Raw genomic sequence first — 19595 nt, 5'->3', positions numbered from 1 at the left:
GAGGGACTGCTGTTCCCTCCAGCTCTGGTCTCTGGAGAACGCAGTTCGGTGCTTAGCTCCATGCTGTGGGCATGTGGCTGCTTTGAAAGTGCTTTCTAATGAGGACTTACTAAGAAAACTGCTCATCTGTTTCTTTAACAAGGATGGACATTCCTCAGAGATGCTTTCTTCTGGTTTTGTTTTTTTTTTTTTTGTTCTTGGAAATAGAAAAATAGCCAAACATCTGGGCACCAAATGCCCAGAGTCTCTCAGGGGGTCCACAGGATGGCTGCTCTGTGACATGAACAGGTTGCCAGCTCATTTGCTTGGCCCAGGTTCTGTACGTCACCCTCGACTCCGTGGTGACCCCACCCCCTGGTGAAGCATCTGCTTGCAGAGGGGCCACGGGAGTAGGTGCCCGGCTGTGCTGTGTGCCACCCACGTGCGTGTGGCTTGAAGCAGTTTCGTGAGGCAGGCCCTCCGATCCACGGGGCCTGCTGTCCGTCTGAGGACTCGGATCCGGGCTCGGCCCAACCTGACAGCTGCGTAGGGAAGACTCCCAGGTCTGTCTCCCTGGAGCCCGGTCATTGGGTCGCAACTGCAGTGTGCTGGCATGCCGTCCGTGAGAAGGACAATCGGGACGCCCGGCAGGGCTGTCGGAGAAGGTGTCAGGCCAAGGCTGATCCCCTCAGCAGACTTCCTGAGACCCAGGTGCGTTGGCACAGGTTTCAGAGAAGATTTCTACGGGACAAGCGGCAGCTGTTCAAACTGTGAACGTGTGGAGACTAGCTGTAGATAACTCGGCTACACATTCATTTTCTGCTAAATAACTAATCATCATGTTAGTTTTACCACCACGGGTGCAAGAGAAGAGAAAAACGGCCCGATGTTTACTGAGGGGAGCGCATGTGTGTGTGCGTGTGAGCGGGCCTGCACGTGAATGTGGGTGTGAGCGGGACCGCATGTGTGCGTGGGTGTGAGTGTGCCTGCATTTGGGTGTGACCGGGCCTGCATGTGTGTGTGGGTGTAAGTGCGCATGCATGTGGTGTGAGTGGGCATGTGTGTGGGTGTGAGTGTGCGTGCACATAGGTGTGAGCGGGACTGCATGTGTGCGTGGGTGTGAGTGTGCATGCACGTGGGTGTGAGTGGGCCTGCATGTGAGTGTGTCAGTGTGCCTGCATGTGAGCATGGGTGTGAGCAGGCCTGCATGTGAGCGTAGGTGTAAGCGGGCCCCGCATGCGGGTGTGGGTGTGAACGTGCCTGCATGCCGGCCGGCGCGTGCTCACATGTCTGCACACGTGTGTTCACGCGTGTGAACAAAGCCCCGGGTAGATATTACGGGCAAAAGCAAAGGCTCATCATTACAAAGCAAAGGCTCGGAACTGGTTAAGAACCGGCGCGTGTCCCAGAGCCCGCACATCGTCAGGAGCGTGCGGCTCGTTGGCAGAGCATCGGGCCATGCCCTACCTGCGACCCCGCGTTCGCCAGGGCGGCCCGGGAGGGGCCCGGCCGAGGGCGGCAGAGGTGACGGCAGAGCCCGGCCCCCGGTTGGGGGGCTCCCTTACCCCCTGCCCCGAGCTACTTCGTCTGCAGAATGCAAACTCCGACATCCCCGCTTGTGACCGTCGCCAGAAACCAGGAAGATAGTGTGAGGGTCACCTGGCTCAGAAGTACACCTTGTCAGCGGGGCATTCCGCGGGTGGAAGTGTCACGGGCAGAGGCTGTTCCTCCACCCCTCTCCGCCCCAAGGTGTTGGGCACATCGCTAGCGGCCCGAGCCTGGCCCCCGAGTCACGGCCGGCGCTTCGGTGAGGCTCCGCGCACACGCGCTCTGCTCCCCAGCCGCCACCCCTGCTCATCTCCGCCCGCCACCGCCCCCTCTGTGCCCTCTGTGGGTCTCGTGGCAGGGTCGCAGCCGCTTTGTCACCCCGCTGCAGCCCGGCCCGTGGGCCTGATAGGCTCACAGCGGCATTTAAAGCAGGCGGCGCGGGGGGTCGTCCCGGGCCCGCGGCTCTATGGCCTCGCCTCCATCCTGTGCCCACAAAGACCTGCGTGTCCCCTCCCGTCGGCCCCTCGCCCTGACAGCGATGCTACTACTTCCCCTTCGTAGCTGGGGACGCGGCCGCGGGCCACTCCCGAGGGCGCTCCGCTCCCGTCACCGCGGCCCGAATCGGCCTCCTCCTTCCAAAGCGACAGCGGAAGCCTCCTGGCGAGGAGACCCCCCCGCGAACGAGCGAGCAGTCGTGCCCCCAGCGCTCGGCGAACGCGTCCCCCGTGTTCAGTCCTAATTCCAGGTCCTGGGAACGCGGAGCAGTGGCCCAAGCGGGGCTCGAACTCAAGAACCGACCGTCTGTGGAAGTAAGGCCGGCGCCTTCTTACACGTCCTTACTACACTTTCAACATCGTGGAAAGGAGACCATCCCAGTGTCCCCGGAACGTCCCCGGGACCTGCCACGCCACAGCCACGCAGGACTGCCGGGCCACCTTGCAGCACGTTTCACTCGAGCAGAACCTGAAATTGGAAAAACCCACTTGGGCCACAGTGACCCCTGCCCCCCTCACAATCGTCCGTCTTGATAAAGCGGAAGTGTATCCCTACTGCAGAAGACCCTTCCTGGGCTCCAGAGTTGGGAGATTTCTGCTCTCGCCAGGCAGGGCATCTCAAAGGGCTGGAGAAATTCATAGAGCCCCCCGTTTCCCAAAAATCATTCCTCCTTTGTCCGTAGCCTGAAACTGAATAACCAAGAAGTGATTCTGATCTGTTGAGGGTGCATGAAACATGAGGCATGCGCCATAGATGACAAGCACCCGCGTCTGAACAAGGGCAGGGAGTCCACTCAGGAGTCCAGCTCTCCAGATATTTTTCAAGAATCCAAACACATCACACATCGCTCCCCGGCCAGACTTTCCCAGTGTTCCTGGTGATGGGATTGAGGCCTTCTTTGTAGAAGGAACCAATCTGGGGGCTCCTGGGTGGCTCAGTCGGTTAAGCCTCTGACTTCCACTCAGGTCATGATCTCCTAGTTCATGAGTTGGAGCCCCACGTGGGGCTCTGTGCTGACAGCTCAGAGCCTGGAGCCTACTTCCGATTCTGTGTCTCCCTCTTTCTCTGACCCTTCCCTGCTCATTCTGTCTCTCTCTCAAAGAAATAAATAAACATTAAAAACATTAAAAAAAAAAAAAAAGGAACTAATCTGATGATCAACCATGTTCCTAAGGTCATGGAACATTTTGCATCTGCACTGAACACCCCTCCCTCAGACCACGGGTACTTGGGAGACCCTCCTCCCTGCCCTCAGAGGCTGGTGAAGACGCTGTTTCCTGGTTGAACTCGGTTGGCACAGCAGCATTCTGACACTTGCCCTTCCCAAATCCTAGAAGTCACAGAGGTTTGGACATAGACATAGGGAGGGTGGGTCACCTTTGGGAGCAATATCCAGTGTGCAAAAAATGCAAATTCTCCCTCCTGCATTTGGAATAAAGCCGACAGATCGGTCATGACTCGGGGTCTGTTGTCCATGTGAGACCCCATAAGGCGTGCTCATCCTCAGAACACCAGGGGTCTGCAGTCTACTGTCTGTGCCTGGCCTTAAACACTGTAGCTCTACTCTAGTATCCTTGGGACACAGCCCCGAGGAGCAAAAGGGAGTTTACAAGTGTGGACTTGTGTCTGTGTGTGGGTATCTCTGTGTGTGCAGGGTGTCCGTGCACCTGTGCGTCTCTGCACATGCACGTGTGTGTGTTCGTTGTTGGTGGAGGAGTTGGGCACAGTCCTCAGAGAAACAGAAAACGGTCTGGCTGACCTCTCATGGTTCCTCACTTTGTTGTGATTCATTGTTCTGAGGTCTCTGTAGAAGTAAACACCACAGGTACAGGGCCATCTCGATACTCGAGAACCACTCTGATTATTCAGGCGCGTGCAAAATGCTCGCCCTTGTTTTGCTCCGGTTCTCATTAAAATCATAAAATCATAAAATCACAGAATTTATTATTCTTTCTCTGTGCTTTGGACGTGTATTCAAAATGCCATAAGGAAATCAAAGTGTCCGGAGCTGAAACATTCTAAATAGCTAATTAGTTTTCAAATAATTTCCATTGGTCAGGCTTATTTTTTTTCCCTCAAAGTATTTGGTTTACTATACTTCCAGCAGAAAATGAGTTGGAAAAAAATGACAAAAGTTAAAACCAGATGTTTGGATGTCTTTGTTAATGTCCAGTTTGACAAAGAGGCAAATGTGCTGAGAAACAAGCTTTGTTTTCTTTTATTATATCTTCTAGTGACTGAACTGGTAGTAGGAAACCTTCCTGGTGGGACTTGTTGTATTTATTTATTTCTGTAAACACCTTGACTGTTACTTTCAGTGCCATGTGTTTTTCTGGCACAGATCTTCGGTGAGGAAAAATTGATGGCATAACAGGACAGAACGTCAGAACAGCAAGAGCCGGGGGCAGCACACAGGAGACCCTGGGAACATGGCCCAACTCTGGAGCTTGGCGAGACCACCCCCCCACCCCCGCTGCCAGACCAGGGGCCACCCGGACCCCGGAAGAGGAGGGAACTCAGCTCAGGGACAGTTCTGATGAGAATGAGGACATTCAGATCACACTGCACACCTCCAAAACCCATTTGCACGTTGGGGAGGTTTCAGACAATTTCTCTGAATTATATTTTATTATAATGACAGATAATTTGGATCTGGCTTTTTAGTAATTATTGTCCAATTACTGTGTGTCTTTCCCCAACATTTTAGCACATGCACAGTCTGGGATGCAGATGATATTCTGGTTTTGACATCAGCTTTAAAGGAATTCAGCCTGAGTGTCTGCGTATCACCAGCATGCTAGACCATATTGGCCGGTAGTTTCTCCTTCTTCAGAAAAGGGCAAAGTTGCTTCCTCCCAAACGGCTTAAGAAATGTTCGCTAGATGACAAGCACATTGCAGCCCACACTGAACATGTAACCTCATGCGGTTTTCTTGAGTCACCAACATGTGAACGACATACCCCCGTGCTTGTCTGCACCATAACTAACGTGCTGATGAACGCGGCTCAAGAAACAGCAGCTTCCAGATTCCGTTCCACGGCTGACACGTGAGCCACGGAACTGCCTCCTGAGGGGCTGGATGGACACCCCTTTGATGGTCGGTGTCTTTGCTCCCTTAAAAAGACAGAACGAGATTCCTCAACTGGGAGCAGTGGTTGACATGAGGCTTGTGTGTCGAGCATTAGTTAAAGTAAAATAACCACTAAATAAAAAACAGAATCTGAAAGACATCTGACAGCCTACAGAAGTCTATAGCAGACATCACTGAATAGCAAAGTCTCGGAGGTTCAGAACGTTCATGTTACAACCTCCCAGACAGTGCAGTACATCTCTCCTCAATGTCAGGCACCAATTATGGGACCTGCAAGGTGGCCGAGTCTTACTTCTTGGAATGTTTTTGGTAATCCTCCACAATTTGTTTCATATGCTTTATTCTTGCCTTTCAAGTACACCGCATTTTTTTCCTACCTCGTATTCACTTCAGAAAACAAACCGATTGGGCACCTGGGTGGTTCAGTCAGTTAAACATTGGACTTTGGCTCGGGTCCTGGTCTCTCAGTTCATGAGTCTGAGTCCCACCGAGCCCCACTTCAGGTGAGGCCTGCTTCTCTCTCTCTCCCTCTGTCCCTCATGGGTTTCTCCCTCTCTGCCCCTTGCTCACTTGTGCCTCTCTCTATATATATAAATGAAAAAAGAAAAAGAAAAAAACCTGATTGATTGGAATGGAAGAGAGAACTACCCATCACTAGTGTGCTCAACAGCTTGGCTCTCCCGTCCCTCTCCCTCCCTCCCTCCTCCTCCTCCTTTGTTCTCCCCCTCCTCTTCACCCCTCTTTCCTGCATTCTCATCGGAGCACATTAAATTGGATTTTCAGGGGGTGCCTGGGTGGCTCAGTTGGTTGAGAGACCAACTTCGGCTCAGGTCGTGATCTCACTGGTTCTGAGTTCGAGCCCCATGTCGGGCTCTGTGCTGACAGCTCAGGGCCTGGAGCCTACTTCAGATTCTGTGTCTTCCCCTCTCTCTACCCCTCCTCTGCTCATGCGCTGTGTCTCTCTGTCTCTCAATAATAAGTAAATGTTAAAAATTTTTTTTTAAATAAATAAACTTTTGTGGGGTGTCTGGGTGGTTCAGTCAGTTAAGCGTCTGACTTCAGCTCAGGTCATGACCTCACATTTCATGAGTTCGAGCCCCATGTCGGGCTCTGTGCTGACAGCTCAGAGCCTGAAGCCTGCTTCTGATTCTGTGTCTCCCTCTCTCTCTGCTCCTCCCCCCACCATGCTCTGTCTCTCTCTGTATCAGAAATAAATAAACATTCAAAAAAAATTCAAAAACAATTTGGATTTTCAGGGTACTTCAGCACAGGTGATGAGATACAACGGTAATGTCAGTGTTTTGCCTAAAGGGCAGCGCCCTCTGACAAGTGACGAGTGTACTAACTCGTCAAGTAAACTCATGTCCGTGCTTGCGGGCTTATCCGACAAGCACATGGGCCACCACCCTTTCCTCGCGCTCAGTACTCCATCTGTGATGGGGAACTGCCTGCAGCTTCACACTTCCACACCTGTTTGCTTTCTTGTGGAACTCCGGGGGTGCTGTCATCATCACGTGGTGGCCGTGACGTCCGAGTTAAGGTTTCCTCTGAGAATCTCCCTCTTTCAACCTCCTTCACATCTGCGTGTCTGTCCTGAGTCTCGGGAGTATTGTTTTCCTTTGTTCCCAAAGCAACCGTCCTGCAGAGAAAACCCTCACCTTTAGGGACAAAGGTCTGGTCAGGATGACACTTTATGGAACTGCTAAGTGAGTCTGGGAGAGTCTCAACTTCCTAAGTCAGTTTCTCTTATTAAATATTTGCACACAGGTTCACCACGTAGACTTCTCACCAAGATCCATGGCAATAATGCACAGGATGTCACTGCAATCGAGTCATGATTTTATCATTATTGTTCTATTCATGCTGAAGACGGAATTCTAATCTTGCTACCTTTCTCAACGCTAGGTCTTTCCATTTATTTTCAGTTTAAAATGCCCCATATTCCATGAAATGACTTAAAATATCGCCAACTGAAAACCACGTCAACCTAATTTGAAGTGTGATGACACTTTGCACCTTGCTAACGGGCTCGGATTCTGTGCGATGCTGAGCTGCTTGTATTGGACTCCAGGCACTTTCAGGGAGAATTTGCCAAGGGGGTGTCCTCTAAATACACAGACGTGGGCGTGGAGCTATGGGATTTCTTCTCAGGCCTCCCTCCTCAGACAGGACGTTTGTGTGGTCCGTTTGAGAAGAGGGCATCATCTGACAGCAGCAAGATAAGGCAATTTTCACTCAAGAATAATTTTACAGACACGATAGCATCATGTTGTGTAGTCATCTCAAGAGGTATCAGTAGTAGAGGCCACTGTCATAATATGATGCTGTTTTATGCAGCATTCTAAAGATTGTTGTACATTTTCCCACAATTTCTATGCCAGAAAACACATAGAAATGAGTCTGAAGCAACTTTTGAAATTGAATCCTTGCAACTCCTGATTACAGAGGTTGAAAAGCACACTGTATATTTGCAAAAAAGAAGTCAGTTTGGGAAGCTCTGGGACGAGACCTCCTGTAGTGTGTCGTTACGACAGTGTGAAGCGCCATGGGCCTTCATGGCTCATCCCCGGGTGTCCCGGCTCTGGCCCATCACTGTCTCAAACCGAAGGTCAGATCTTGGAAGTTAACAGCTTTGGTCGATGGCTGACAGTTACCAGGTCCTCTGTGAACATTTGCAGAGTGAGTACTGCCCTAACCGTTCAGAGTGGCACCTACACGCGTAGCTCGGTCCCTGGGGAAACGGAGGAGACGGATGTTGGGGAGAAGTTGTATTTTCTTTTGTTTCAGTGGCAGAAAGATCCCAGCGGCTTTCCATAGCCCTTACCTCATTTTGGCCGGGAAGATCAAATCCTACCTTTTCCAGCATTTTCCCGTCTCTGTTCTATGCACATATGTTCCTTTGTTCTTTGCGGGTCTTGTTGAATGCTGGTCTCACTGCCCTGTGTCGGCTGTCACAAGCTTACTGTGATTCTCCTTGGACTCATGGCGATGATATGGCAGCTGTTGACCCTCAGTTTTGCTCTGAGAGGTGACAAACCCTCCCCCCATGTTCACCCACTGTATTTGCAGGGAAATGGAGCCATTTCCAGTGACTTAGAATCAGAATATGGTTTGAAGGTCTTGATGCTCAGAAACCCTCTGATTTTCAGCCTCGTGGGGCTGTCTGGGATGCACTCTGGCCAGTGTCCTGGGACAAAACTGACTGTGCAAACAACACAGCTGCCCAGCAGGAGCTCCTGGGAACCAGGCAGAACCCTAGAGGCAGCGTCTTTGCAGAAGAACTGTGATGAGCTCAGTCAGACAGGCAGCCTGGGCTGGGCTGACTGGGGGACTCACACAAAGTGATGGTCTCAAATGTCCAAGTGCAAAGCAAGCCAGCTCCGTGAGCTTTCCTGGGAGTGGTGGCAACATGGAGGCGTATGTGGACAGCCCAAAGTAACTGAGTATTCAGTGTTGTCAAATTCATTGTCTTCGTCTCTGGTGAAAGACCTCTTTTTGCAGGGGGGCAGAGATGGTGGGGGAGGAAAGGCTGCTCCCAGTGGTGCTACTTTCATGGAAAATAACAAGAAATGAGCGCTTGCTTCCAAAGGAAACAGAGCGCGTCGAGGACAAGCACAGGCCGCCGGTCACGCCTCCTCTGCAGAGCCCAGCCTGGGACCCTGACTCAGCTCTTCACTTCTCTTCAGACAGCGTAGAATCCTACTCCGTCCTCCTTAATGTTTATAAATTCTAATGGATGTTCCATCTGAGGAGGATACATTTGCCATTCCTATCTACGCACTCCAGAACGAACTGTTCATTTTCCCCACCTACTGCGTTTTAACCTAAGTGCTGCAATCCTGTGATTTGTTGTCTTATTAGTCTATGACCCATGGTTAGGGAAAAAATAATTGCTAACTATTTATTTTGTCAATTTTATTTAAGTTTTTTGTGTTTTGTTTTTGTTTTTTACGCTTTTACTAGGTCATTGCAGCAAAGAGTACTGAGTGATAGTCTGGCGATTGTGGGAGGTCTGGACAAGACCTAATAGTAGTGTTGAGTAACTGAAGCTTTTGGTGTGGTTGGTGCAGAAGCAGAGAAGGTGCAGTGGAGAGGCATGGACCCAGGGCAGAGACAGGATACTTAGCACTTGCAAGAGCTCAAAACCTTCTACGTGGCTTTTCTGTGTGCTGGGAGTTCTGGTTCCTGACTACTTGGTACATATATAGCAGATTAATCTTTCTGAAGAAAAGTTTGGGTCACTGAGCCCTAGAATCTCATGATCAGAAGGGATGAAGTGAATGATCTTCCTCATACTGTGGCTGGGAACTTTGATACGGTGTCTGGGTGCTTCCAGTGAAGGTTTTCTCAAAGTAGGACCCTTCGCCCACCTGTCTGAGGATCACCTGGGATCCTGTCAAAATGCACCTTCTGTGTCTCCACTGCAGGCCCCCTGAACTGGAGACTTGATCATACACATTAACTAGGAGAGTATTATGGAGTCCAGATCAAGAGATCACAGAACAAGGCATCCATTTCATTGTGGGCATCTCTAGTTATAATACAGAAATATTATAAATGACATTCGAAAGAAAGAAAGAAGAAAAAGAAAGAAGAAAGAAAGAAAGAAAGAAAGAAAGAAAGAAAGAAAGAAAGAAAAGAAAGAAAGAAAGAAAGAAAGAAAGAAAGAAAGAAAGAAAGAAAGAAAGAAAGAAAGAAAGAAAGAAAGGGGGAAGGAAGGAAGGGAAGAGGAAAGGGAAGGAGGAAGTGAAGGAGGAAGAATTCAGAATGGTTGCATCTGCCTGGCTCATTCCTGATCACAGGCAGAAAGTCATTGTCCGTGAGAACAGAGCTTGAATCTGTGGCAGTAAAGGAGGGTAGGTCTAAGGTCAGAGGCTACCGCTGCCTTTCTCCCATCTTAATCGGAAAAGCTCAACTCTGATACATGAGCCAGTGACATTTCTCTGGACTAGAGCCTGTGTGCTAATTTTTCTGCTTATGGGTGGGGTCCTTCCAGGCGTGTCCTCAAAATGCCCGTCAGCTGTTTGCGAGACCAGAGGGTGCATTGTGCTTCAAGCTTTGTCCTTCATTTTGGGAGTTCAACCTGTAGTCTGGAAAGACCCTAGCCCGGATTTCCCTCATTCCTGTCAGAGACATTATTTATCCTTAATTTTCCGTGACTCCAAGTTGAAGATAAAGCAGCTTGGATCGCTTTGTGAATGCATTTCTGCTTTATGCTCTTAAAAATAATTTTTGAAGTTTATAAAATTAAAAAGAGTAGTAGTAGCACAATGTGGAGAGCAAGGACGCACGTATCTGAGCCCCATCTGTCATCTCAACAAGTGATGAGGCCAAATTTGTAATTTAGTTTCTAAAGTCTAATAATTACCAAATGTTTAACCAGACCCCCTTGGCTAGCTCCCTTACAGCAGGGACATGCAAATGTAATTCAACAGGAAAAAATTAAGGTTTTCATGCTGTCATAACAAAAATCAGCCTTCTCTGTTTTTCTTTATCCTCCAGAAAGATCACTCTGAGAGATCACACAAATGACTTTTCCCCAAGGTCCTGAACCTGAATCAAACACTCACATGTGCATGTCTACAGGCAAACAAAGACACAGGAACGTACATATGTATGAAGAGGATTAATAGGAAAAATCATGCTAGAATATTAACTATTTCTCCTGAAGATGCAGTCCTATTAGTATTGTCTGGGATGGTAATTGCTTGGGGATAAAGCTGATGTAAATTTGCCTGGGGGACAATTGAAGTGCCCCTTATTTGTTGCTATTTTTAAAAAAGTTAATAGACTTTATATTTAAAGTACTTTCATGTTTACAGAAAAACTGAGCTGAGAGTAATGAGCTCCCATATGCCCCCACCCCCGCTCCCTACAGCACTCTTCCCTATGAACACACGCATTAGTGGGGCACACTTGTTACAGCTGTTGAGTTATTACTGACACGTTTTTATAACTAAGGTCCATAGTTTATGTTGGGGCTCACTCTTTGTGTTGTACAGTCTTTTGACAAATACACAGCCCCATGAATCATCACAGCCTCATGCAGAGTGGCTTTGCTGCCCTGCAATGCTTTTGTGTATTCCTTCAAACATGGTCTCTCTTTCTTCATGTAAATCCAAGTTCAGGCTCATATACTTTCTCTTCTCTCTGCAGAACTCCTTATAACACTTTTCACAGGGCATATCTACTGGTCAAAATCCATTTCTGTTTGTTTGATGAAGTCTTTGTTTCTCCTTCACTTTTGAAGGATGGTTTGCTTGATACAGAATTCTAGGCTGGCAGTATTTTCTTGCAACATGTGAAAAAACTTAGCCCATTCTCTTCTTGCTAGTGTGGCTTGTGATTAGAAGTCTGATGTAATTCTTATCTTTGTCCTCTCTAAGTGAAGTAGATTTTTCCCCTCTAGCTGCTTTCAAGATTTTCTCTTTATCTTTGGTTTGAATATGATACACTTGGTGAACATTTTATAGTATTTATCCTATTTGGTGATTTTTGAGCTTCCTAGATCTGTGGTTTGGTGTCTGTCATTAATTTTGGAAAGTTCTCAGTCAGACATTGTTACTTCAAATATTTTTTTTTGTTTCTTTCCCTCTTTCTTTTCTTTTGTAATTGTCTGACAGTTCTTGGGTATTCTGTTATTCTTTATTTTCTCTGCATTTTCGTCAAAAAGTTTCTATTGACATATCTTCAAGCTCGCTGATTCTTTGGCCATGTTCAGTCTGCTGATGAGCACATCAAATACACTCTTCATTTCTGTTAGAGTGTATTTATTTCAAGCCTTTTAAAAAATTCTTTCTTAGTGGTTCCATTTCTCTGCTTACATTACCTATATTTTCTTACATGTTATTACTTTTCCATTAGTTATTGGCATATTAATTATAATTGTTTTAAATTCATAGTCTGATAATTCTGAAATCTGTGTCATGTTTGAGCCTGGTTCCAATGCTTGCTTTGTGTTTTCATACATACCTTGCAACACACACCTTGTAACACACCTTACAATTTTCTATTCAGTCAGACATGATATACTGGATTCAAGTGACTGAGGTAAATAGGCCTGTACTGTGAGATTTTATATTTATCTGGCTAGGAGTCAGGCTGTGTTGATTGTTTGCTGTAGCTGTGGTGTCAGAGGCTAAAACTCCCTCTGGAGTCCTTGTTTTGGTTTCCCTGTTGTTTTGGGGCTGGTGTGTCAGACGTGCAGCTCTTCCAGTGTTACACTATGGCCCTGCTGAGGCCACGAGCTGTGGGGGCACAGATGCGTTCCCTCATCCTGTGACCAACCTCAGTTCTGCAATCGGACTGTCCTGGGTTCTGACCCTAACACGTGCTTCTTGCTCCCCTCCCCTCAAAGGGACAACTGGACTTGGGTATTTTCCTTTCCCCAGGCTCTGGGGAGGCAGTCCCCCAGAAGGCCAGGACTGTGAGGAGGACAGGGGGCTGTGGGCATATTTCAGAATGGCTGTTTGCTCTCCCAGTACCGCAAGCCGGAGGGAAAGTCTGTCTCGTCTTTACTCTGAGATCCTGGGGTGGGGGTGTTTCCAGAGGAAGGTAGCATTCACATCAGGGAACTGAGTAAGATGATTGCCCTCTGCAGTGTGGTGGTCACATCTAATCTTCTGGAGGCCAGACAGAGCAGAAGGGTAAGGGGCAATCTGCTATCTCTGTCTCTGGCTGGTATTTACATAGTTTTAAATAAAAATTGCACATATTTAAAGTGTACAAAATGATGAACTGATGCACATGAGGGATGTTTCCTGCTGTCCAGCCACACACATCTCCCCACTTGGTCACAGCTCCCTGCTGGGGTCAGTGCACCTCTGTCTTCTGTGAATACTACATACGTCATATTCCAAACTTGGTTTAAAAAAAATTTTTAGCCATTCTGACAGGCATGAGGTGGTATATCATCGTGGTTTTGATTTGTATTTCCCTGATGATGAGTGATGTTGAGCATCTTTTCATGTGTCTGCTGGCCATGTGTATGTCTTCTTTGGAAAAATGTCTATTCATGTCTCTTCCCATTTCTTAACTGGATTATTTATTTTTTGGGTGTTGAGTTTGATAAGTGGTTATAGATTTTATATACTAACCCTCTTTCTGATATGTTATTTGCAAATATCTACTCCCATTCCATTGGTTGCCTTTTAGTTTTGTTGATTGTTTCCTTTGCTGTGCAGAAGCTTTTTATCTTGATGAGGTCCCAATACTCCATTTTTGCTTTTGTTTCCCTTGCTTCTGGAGACATGTCTAGTCAGAAGTTGCTGTGACCAAGGTCAAAGAAGTTTTTGCTTGCTTTCTCTTCCAGGATTTGGTGGCTTCCTGTCTCGCATTTAGGTCTTTCATCCATTTTGGATTTATTTTTGTGTATGGTGTAACAAAGTGGTCCAGTTTCATTCTTCTGCATGTTGCTATCCAGCTTTCCCAACACCATTTGTTGAAGAGAATGTCATTTTTCCATTGGATATTCTTTCCTGCTTTGTTGAGGATGAGTTGACCATACAGTTGTGGGTCCATTTCTGGGTTCTCAATTCTGTTCCACTGACCTATGTGCCTGTTTCTGTGCCAGTACCATACTGTCTTGATGATTACAGCTTTGCAGTACAGCTTCAAGTCTGGAATTATGATGCCTCCTGCTTTGATCTTTATTTTCAACATTACTTTGGCTATTCAGGGTTTTTCCTGGTTCCATACAAATTTTAGAATGATTTGGTATAGCTCTGTGAAAAATGCTGGTGTTATTTTGATAAGGACTGCATTGAATGTGTATAGGCTTTGGGTAGTATAGACATTTTAACAATATTTGTTCTTTCAATCCATGAGTGTGGAATGTTTTTCCATATCTTTGCATCTTCTTCAATTTCTTTCACAAGTGTTCTGTAGTTTTCACAGTACAGATCTTTTACTTCTTTGGTTAGGTTTATTCCTAAGTACCTTATGGTTTTTGATGCAATTGTAAATGGGATCCATTCTTTGGAATCTCTTTCTGCTGCTACGTTATTGGTGTATAGAAATGTAGCAAATTATGGAAAGAGCACAGAGGTCCTTTGATGAATGGGTAAATAAATTGATATATATATATATATATATATATATATATATATATATATATAATGGAATACTACTCAACCATCAAAAAGGATGACATCTTGCCATTTGCAATGACATGGGTGGAGCTAGAGTGTATTATGCTAAGAGAAATAGTTCACAGAAAGACAAATACCATATAATTTCACTCATGTGAAATCTAAGAAACAAAACAGATGAATATAGGGGAAGGGAAAGAAAAATAAAATAAGTAAAAAACAGGGAGGGAAGCAAACCATAAGAGACTCTTAACTATAGAGAACAAACTGAGGGTTGATGGACAAAGTGGGTGGGGGGAGGGGCTAGATGGGTACCGGGCCCTGAGGAGGGCACTTGTTGGGATGAGCACTGGCTGTTGTACGTAAGCAATGAATCACTGAATTCTACTCCTGAAACCAATACTACTAACTAAATTCAAGTTGATTAACTTGAATTGAAATAAAATCTCGGAAGAAAAATAAACAAAATTAAATAATAAAAAATGTTAAAACGGACAATTTTTTCTTTATATATGAAATGTTAATAGATTCTAAAAAAACTTTCAAGGAGTTGAGAAAGTAAATGATACAGCGGTAATTTAGTTTTCAGGATTTAAGTGTCCATTAAGAGCCATGCTGGCGTCCTCACGCTCAACTTGTTGAAGAGTGCAGGGACGCCTCTGTCACAGCGTAATGCCCCCAAGGCGGGAGGCAGCCACTGCCCGGCTTCCGCGTTCCTCCGGCTGGGCTCTGGCAGGTTCCACGCGCTCTCAGCGCCTGGGAGAGGTGGGCAGCCCGCGGAGTTTCGGTGAAGGAGCTTGGAGGGGCTCCTGCTGGGTCTCACACTGGTGCGGGCTCCGCCGAGTGTGGGTCCTCTGCTCAGACGCTCAGTCACCAGGCTCCAAACAGGGGCCTCTCGAGCTGGGACTTCCTGCGTCAGACGATCCCGATTCAAGTTGTTTTGCTTCTGCGGCGCCTGCTTAATCAAGGGGATGCACGGGTATTTGGGTTCCGTGGGTGTGGGTTGTGAACAGATGCACAAGCTTCCGGTTTCCAAAGAGTTTTGTGTTTCTTTTGGAAAATCTACACGACAGTCACCAGGAGCACCTGAAGGAAACACCTCCTCTTGCGGGGACCGGGAAGGTTGGTTGGGGCCAATTTCTGTGGAGAAGGGATGTTGGGTGAGGAAATTTCAACATAATTGCAGTATTTTGTAAGCATAATCAACTTCTTTATTAAGTACTTCTTAACAAAAAAATCATCTTAAATTATCGGGCTCATATTCTTGCTTTAGGAAAAAGGGTATTTTGATCAAAATTGAGGCCACTAGGAGAGGTGCAGCTGTGACAGTCGGTGACCAGGGCCCTGGGGGCAGCATCACAGGCCAGGAGGGGCGGTGAGGAGGAAGGTCTGATGCAGGAGGGCGTGCGGGGCGCCGGGGCATGGCCCTGAGCTGGTGCGGAGCCTCAGGACCGAGTCGGCCCGGAGACAGCGAGGCCGGGGCTGAATGCTGGAAAAGTGGGAAAAGGCGGGCCTTTGTGCCAGTTCCGGTGGGAAGGGCTCCAGTGGGAGAGGGACAGGTGCTTTCCAGATCTCTCCCTTCCCAGGGTCCAGGCCCACAGAGCACACAGGGTGGCCTTCCGGGGCCTGGGCGGAGGCCCCCATGTGAATGGCCCCGGGAGGTGTTCACACGCTTCCCCAGGTGGGACCTGCACCCCAGTGGTGGGGTGGGGGGGGAAGGGGGGCAAGGAAGGCAGGTTTTTGGCGACTGGGATTGAGAGAGGGTCAGCCCCCTGCCTGAAGCTGCAAGGCATGTGGTGGCACCACTGGGACTCAAAGCCAGATCTTTACTGTTTTATATCATGTTCTCTTTTCAGCAGCGTCCTGCTTTCCAAAGAGGAATTAAGTTGAAACCTCTCACTGAAGGTCACGAATACCTCCCCTGTAAACCAGCTTTTAGGGAAAAAAATGGCTTCTCAGAGCTCCCAAGTGTGTTTCTTTTAATAAAATGCGTGCAGGCTTAGGAGGGCCTCGGCCACAGGTCCACAAGGTGCGGGGCCACGACGCAGACAGGCCACGATCCGCACGAGTCTTTCAGCTCAGCGGGCCACCGGCTCCCACCCGGCAGGATGCGCCAGAGCGAGGCAGGGCTTTACGTTCCTGGTGAGCTGGGCCAGAGCCAAGAGGCTGGTCTGCTCATGAACTTGCCGCCTTGGGAGGCTGTGAGTGGCGCACAGAGGCGTGAACAGTTCCAACAGCGTCCACACAGCCCGAGCCGGAGCCCTGCACGCGCAGACACGCTCCTGTCTCCTGCCCTCGGACCACGACGAAGCCGGCACAGGTGAGTCACGCACACACATGCACACACACAGCACACCGGGAGGAAAGTGGAATTATAGAAGAAGAAGTCAGTCAGCTTGGTTGCACATAAGCTCGAGAGAAAAATGAGAGAATACTATCCAAAATCTTTTTTAAATAACCAAGAGGACGGCACTAACTCTGCTCCAGATGTAGAGGTGGCAGAGTGGCACGGCCTTTCTTAGCCTTGTCATACGACAGCGAGCTTTGGTTAGGTTACACGTGGGCCGTGGCAGCACACAATGGCCACGGGCCACGTCCAGTCACAGGATGACCGGGACTCATTTGCCTACGTGTGTTGTCTGTAGCTGCTTTTGTGACGGAGACCGATGGCTCACAGCCTAAATATCTACCATTGGGACAGCTATAGGAAATTCTGCTGACTCCAAGCTTAAAGTTCCTATTTTTAAACAAAATTGTGAACTGGGTTAGAGATAAGGTCCTCCTAACATTCAGAAAGGCTGTATAAACTATAATTCATTTAAACTTAATACATAAGTCAATACGTGGTCCTGTATTAAAATCCTGATTAAATATGATAGTCTGGACATAGTCCAGACGAAACTGAGAACAGAAATCCAGAGATTCCATATCCCCTTTCCCATGGCAGGAAAATGGGACCCCTGGCATCTGAGAAATGGTGACGAGTCTCCTCATCACGATGGCAATTGGGTGAAAAACAACCAACCACACATGAAAAAGGGCAACCAGGGGCACATGGCATGGCGATTCACAGGAAAACTAGCCCAAGATGACAGAGACCACTAAGGCCTGACGCAGCCCTACGGCTGCAACCCCACAACCCTGACCTATGGCAACAGCACTGCATGAACTGTAATAGCCCTACGCGACCCTGACCTCTGACAAGTCTACAGCCCCAGCCCAGGACCTCTCCTATTTGGGGGGCAGGAGAGCAATGGCCACACAGATGTTAGAAAGCAGTGTCTGTCCGGGAAAGTTTGGCATGTATGTAACCCATGACCCAACAACCCCGCCCCCAAGGGGACTCTCCCAACACACAGAGACACCAGGCCACAGATGTGCCTGGAGGCATAGTTTGTGAAGGGAAAAGTGGGCATGACCTCTATGCCTATCAGCAAGGAAACAGGTGAAGACACCAAGGCCCACACCATGAGCACTGCACAGAGGTTGGGAAGGAGTCATGTGCACCGACGTGCAGAGATTTAGACTCGTGGCCATCGTGGGCTGAAGAGGGGTCTGAGTGTCACTCTTTACGTCAGCCTGAGCACACACGCTGTCTCTTGTCCCGTGTATGGTCTGGGCAGAGAGGACTTTGGTGGGATCGATGCTTTCCAACCTCAAGACACGGTGATGATCTGTGGGGGGTCAGGCGTGTCGCAGGGGGTGCATGTTGACATCAGTGCAACTTCGGTTTGGTTCTTTGAAAAAGAAAATGAGAAGAAAACATGTTAAAACTTTTTCACATTTGCTATTGGTTTTGTTCTAAGTAAGTAACATAAGAGTATTAACTTATTCTCTGTTCTCTTCAGAGTGGCAAAGAAATTCCCTGAATATGGAAGAGAAAATGTATGTTTATGTTAATAGGGTGCTAGCTACATAAAACTCTTCTCTTTTGCTAATTTCATAACTTTCTCACTGATTTGTTTGATCTCCTATTGTCATGTGCCTCACTCCTACTGCTCATGGACCATTTGTATACCTTTTGAAAGATCCTTGCTGAGGTGAGGAGATTATATGCCACCCTACATACACTGTCTTTGTAAGGAACCAGAGGCACATAGGGATCATAGCAGATATCCACAGACAGGTACGGTACACGCCTTCTCTTGGTGAAGTGCATGCTGGCTGACTCATCACAACGTCCCAGAGTGTGTGTATGTGTGTCCACGTGCGTGTGTGTGTCTAACAGAATAAAACGACAACATCTCATATGGCTAACTCAGGAGAGCAGATAGAACTGAAAAAAGCCCCAGAAAATCTAGATAAATGTTGGGGCTGATATAGACACAGGTTGATACATACTCCCAGAAGCTCCTGGCTAAAGTGAAGTTCAACTTCTATAACAGCACGGTAGTCACATAGTGTTGACTTAGAAGGGAGGTCAGACTAAGGCAGGGAGGGTTAGCATGGACGGCATGGGGTCCACCCCAAAGAAGCAGCTTCCTGGTTCAAGAACAGACAGGAAGCAGCAGGCAGCTGGAAACCCTCTTAGGTACCAGTTTTCCAGGTAGGGCGTCCCAGCCCTCCCCACGGAAACTCACTACTCTGAAAATCCCAACAAGTGGCCAGAGCAGATGAGGAATATAGTGCTTGTGTCAGTAGACAGAGCCAGCCAGAACCTCAGTAGCCTGGGTGATGTGACTCAGCAGAAACAGTGATGTGACCCACAGTGCACTGAGACCATTAGGATGGTGAGCAAATCCTGCCTGGAATATTCAAGACCATACAACACACAGTCAATCCTGAGAGACAACAAGGCCTGTGCCTGCATTTTTAAAAACGTCCTTAAAAGTAGAAGTACCCTATGACCCAGCATTGAGCCATTGGGTATTCATCCACAGGATACAAAAATGCCAATTGGAAGGGGCACATGCATACAGATGTTTACAGCAGTGCTATAGCCAAAGTATGGAGAGAGTCTAAATGTCCATCGACTGATGAATGGGTAAAGATGTGGTGTATATATATACAACGGAATGTTACTCAGCCATCAAAAAGGATGACATCTTGTCATTCGCAATGACATGGATGGAACTAGAGAGTACTATGCTAAGTGAAATAAGTCAGTCAGGGAAAGAGAGATATCATATGATTCCACTCTTATGTGGATTTTAAAAAACGAAACAGGCGAACGTAAGAGAAGGGGAAAAAAGAGAGGGAAGCAAACCACAAGAGACTCCTAACTATAGAGAACAAACCGAGGGTTGACAGAGGGAGGTGAGGGGGATGGGCTAGATGGGGGATGGGGACTAAGGGGGCCCCTGTTGGGATGAGCACTCAGTGTTGTACGTAAGTGATGGACCACTACATCCCACTCCCGAAACCAATTTTAGCATATATGTTAACTAACTAG

Source organism: Felis catus, chromosome A3, assembly GCF_018350175.1.
Source record: "Felis catus isolate Fca126 chromosome A3, F.catus_Fca126_mat1.0, whole genome shotgun sequence".
NCBI lineage: Eukaryota > Metazoa > Chordata > Mammalia > Carnivora > Felidae > Felis > Felis catus.
Note: the sequence above shows the minus strand (reverse complement) of the source record.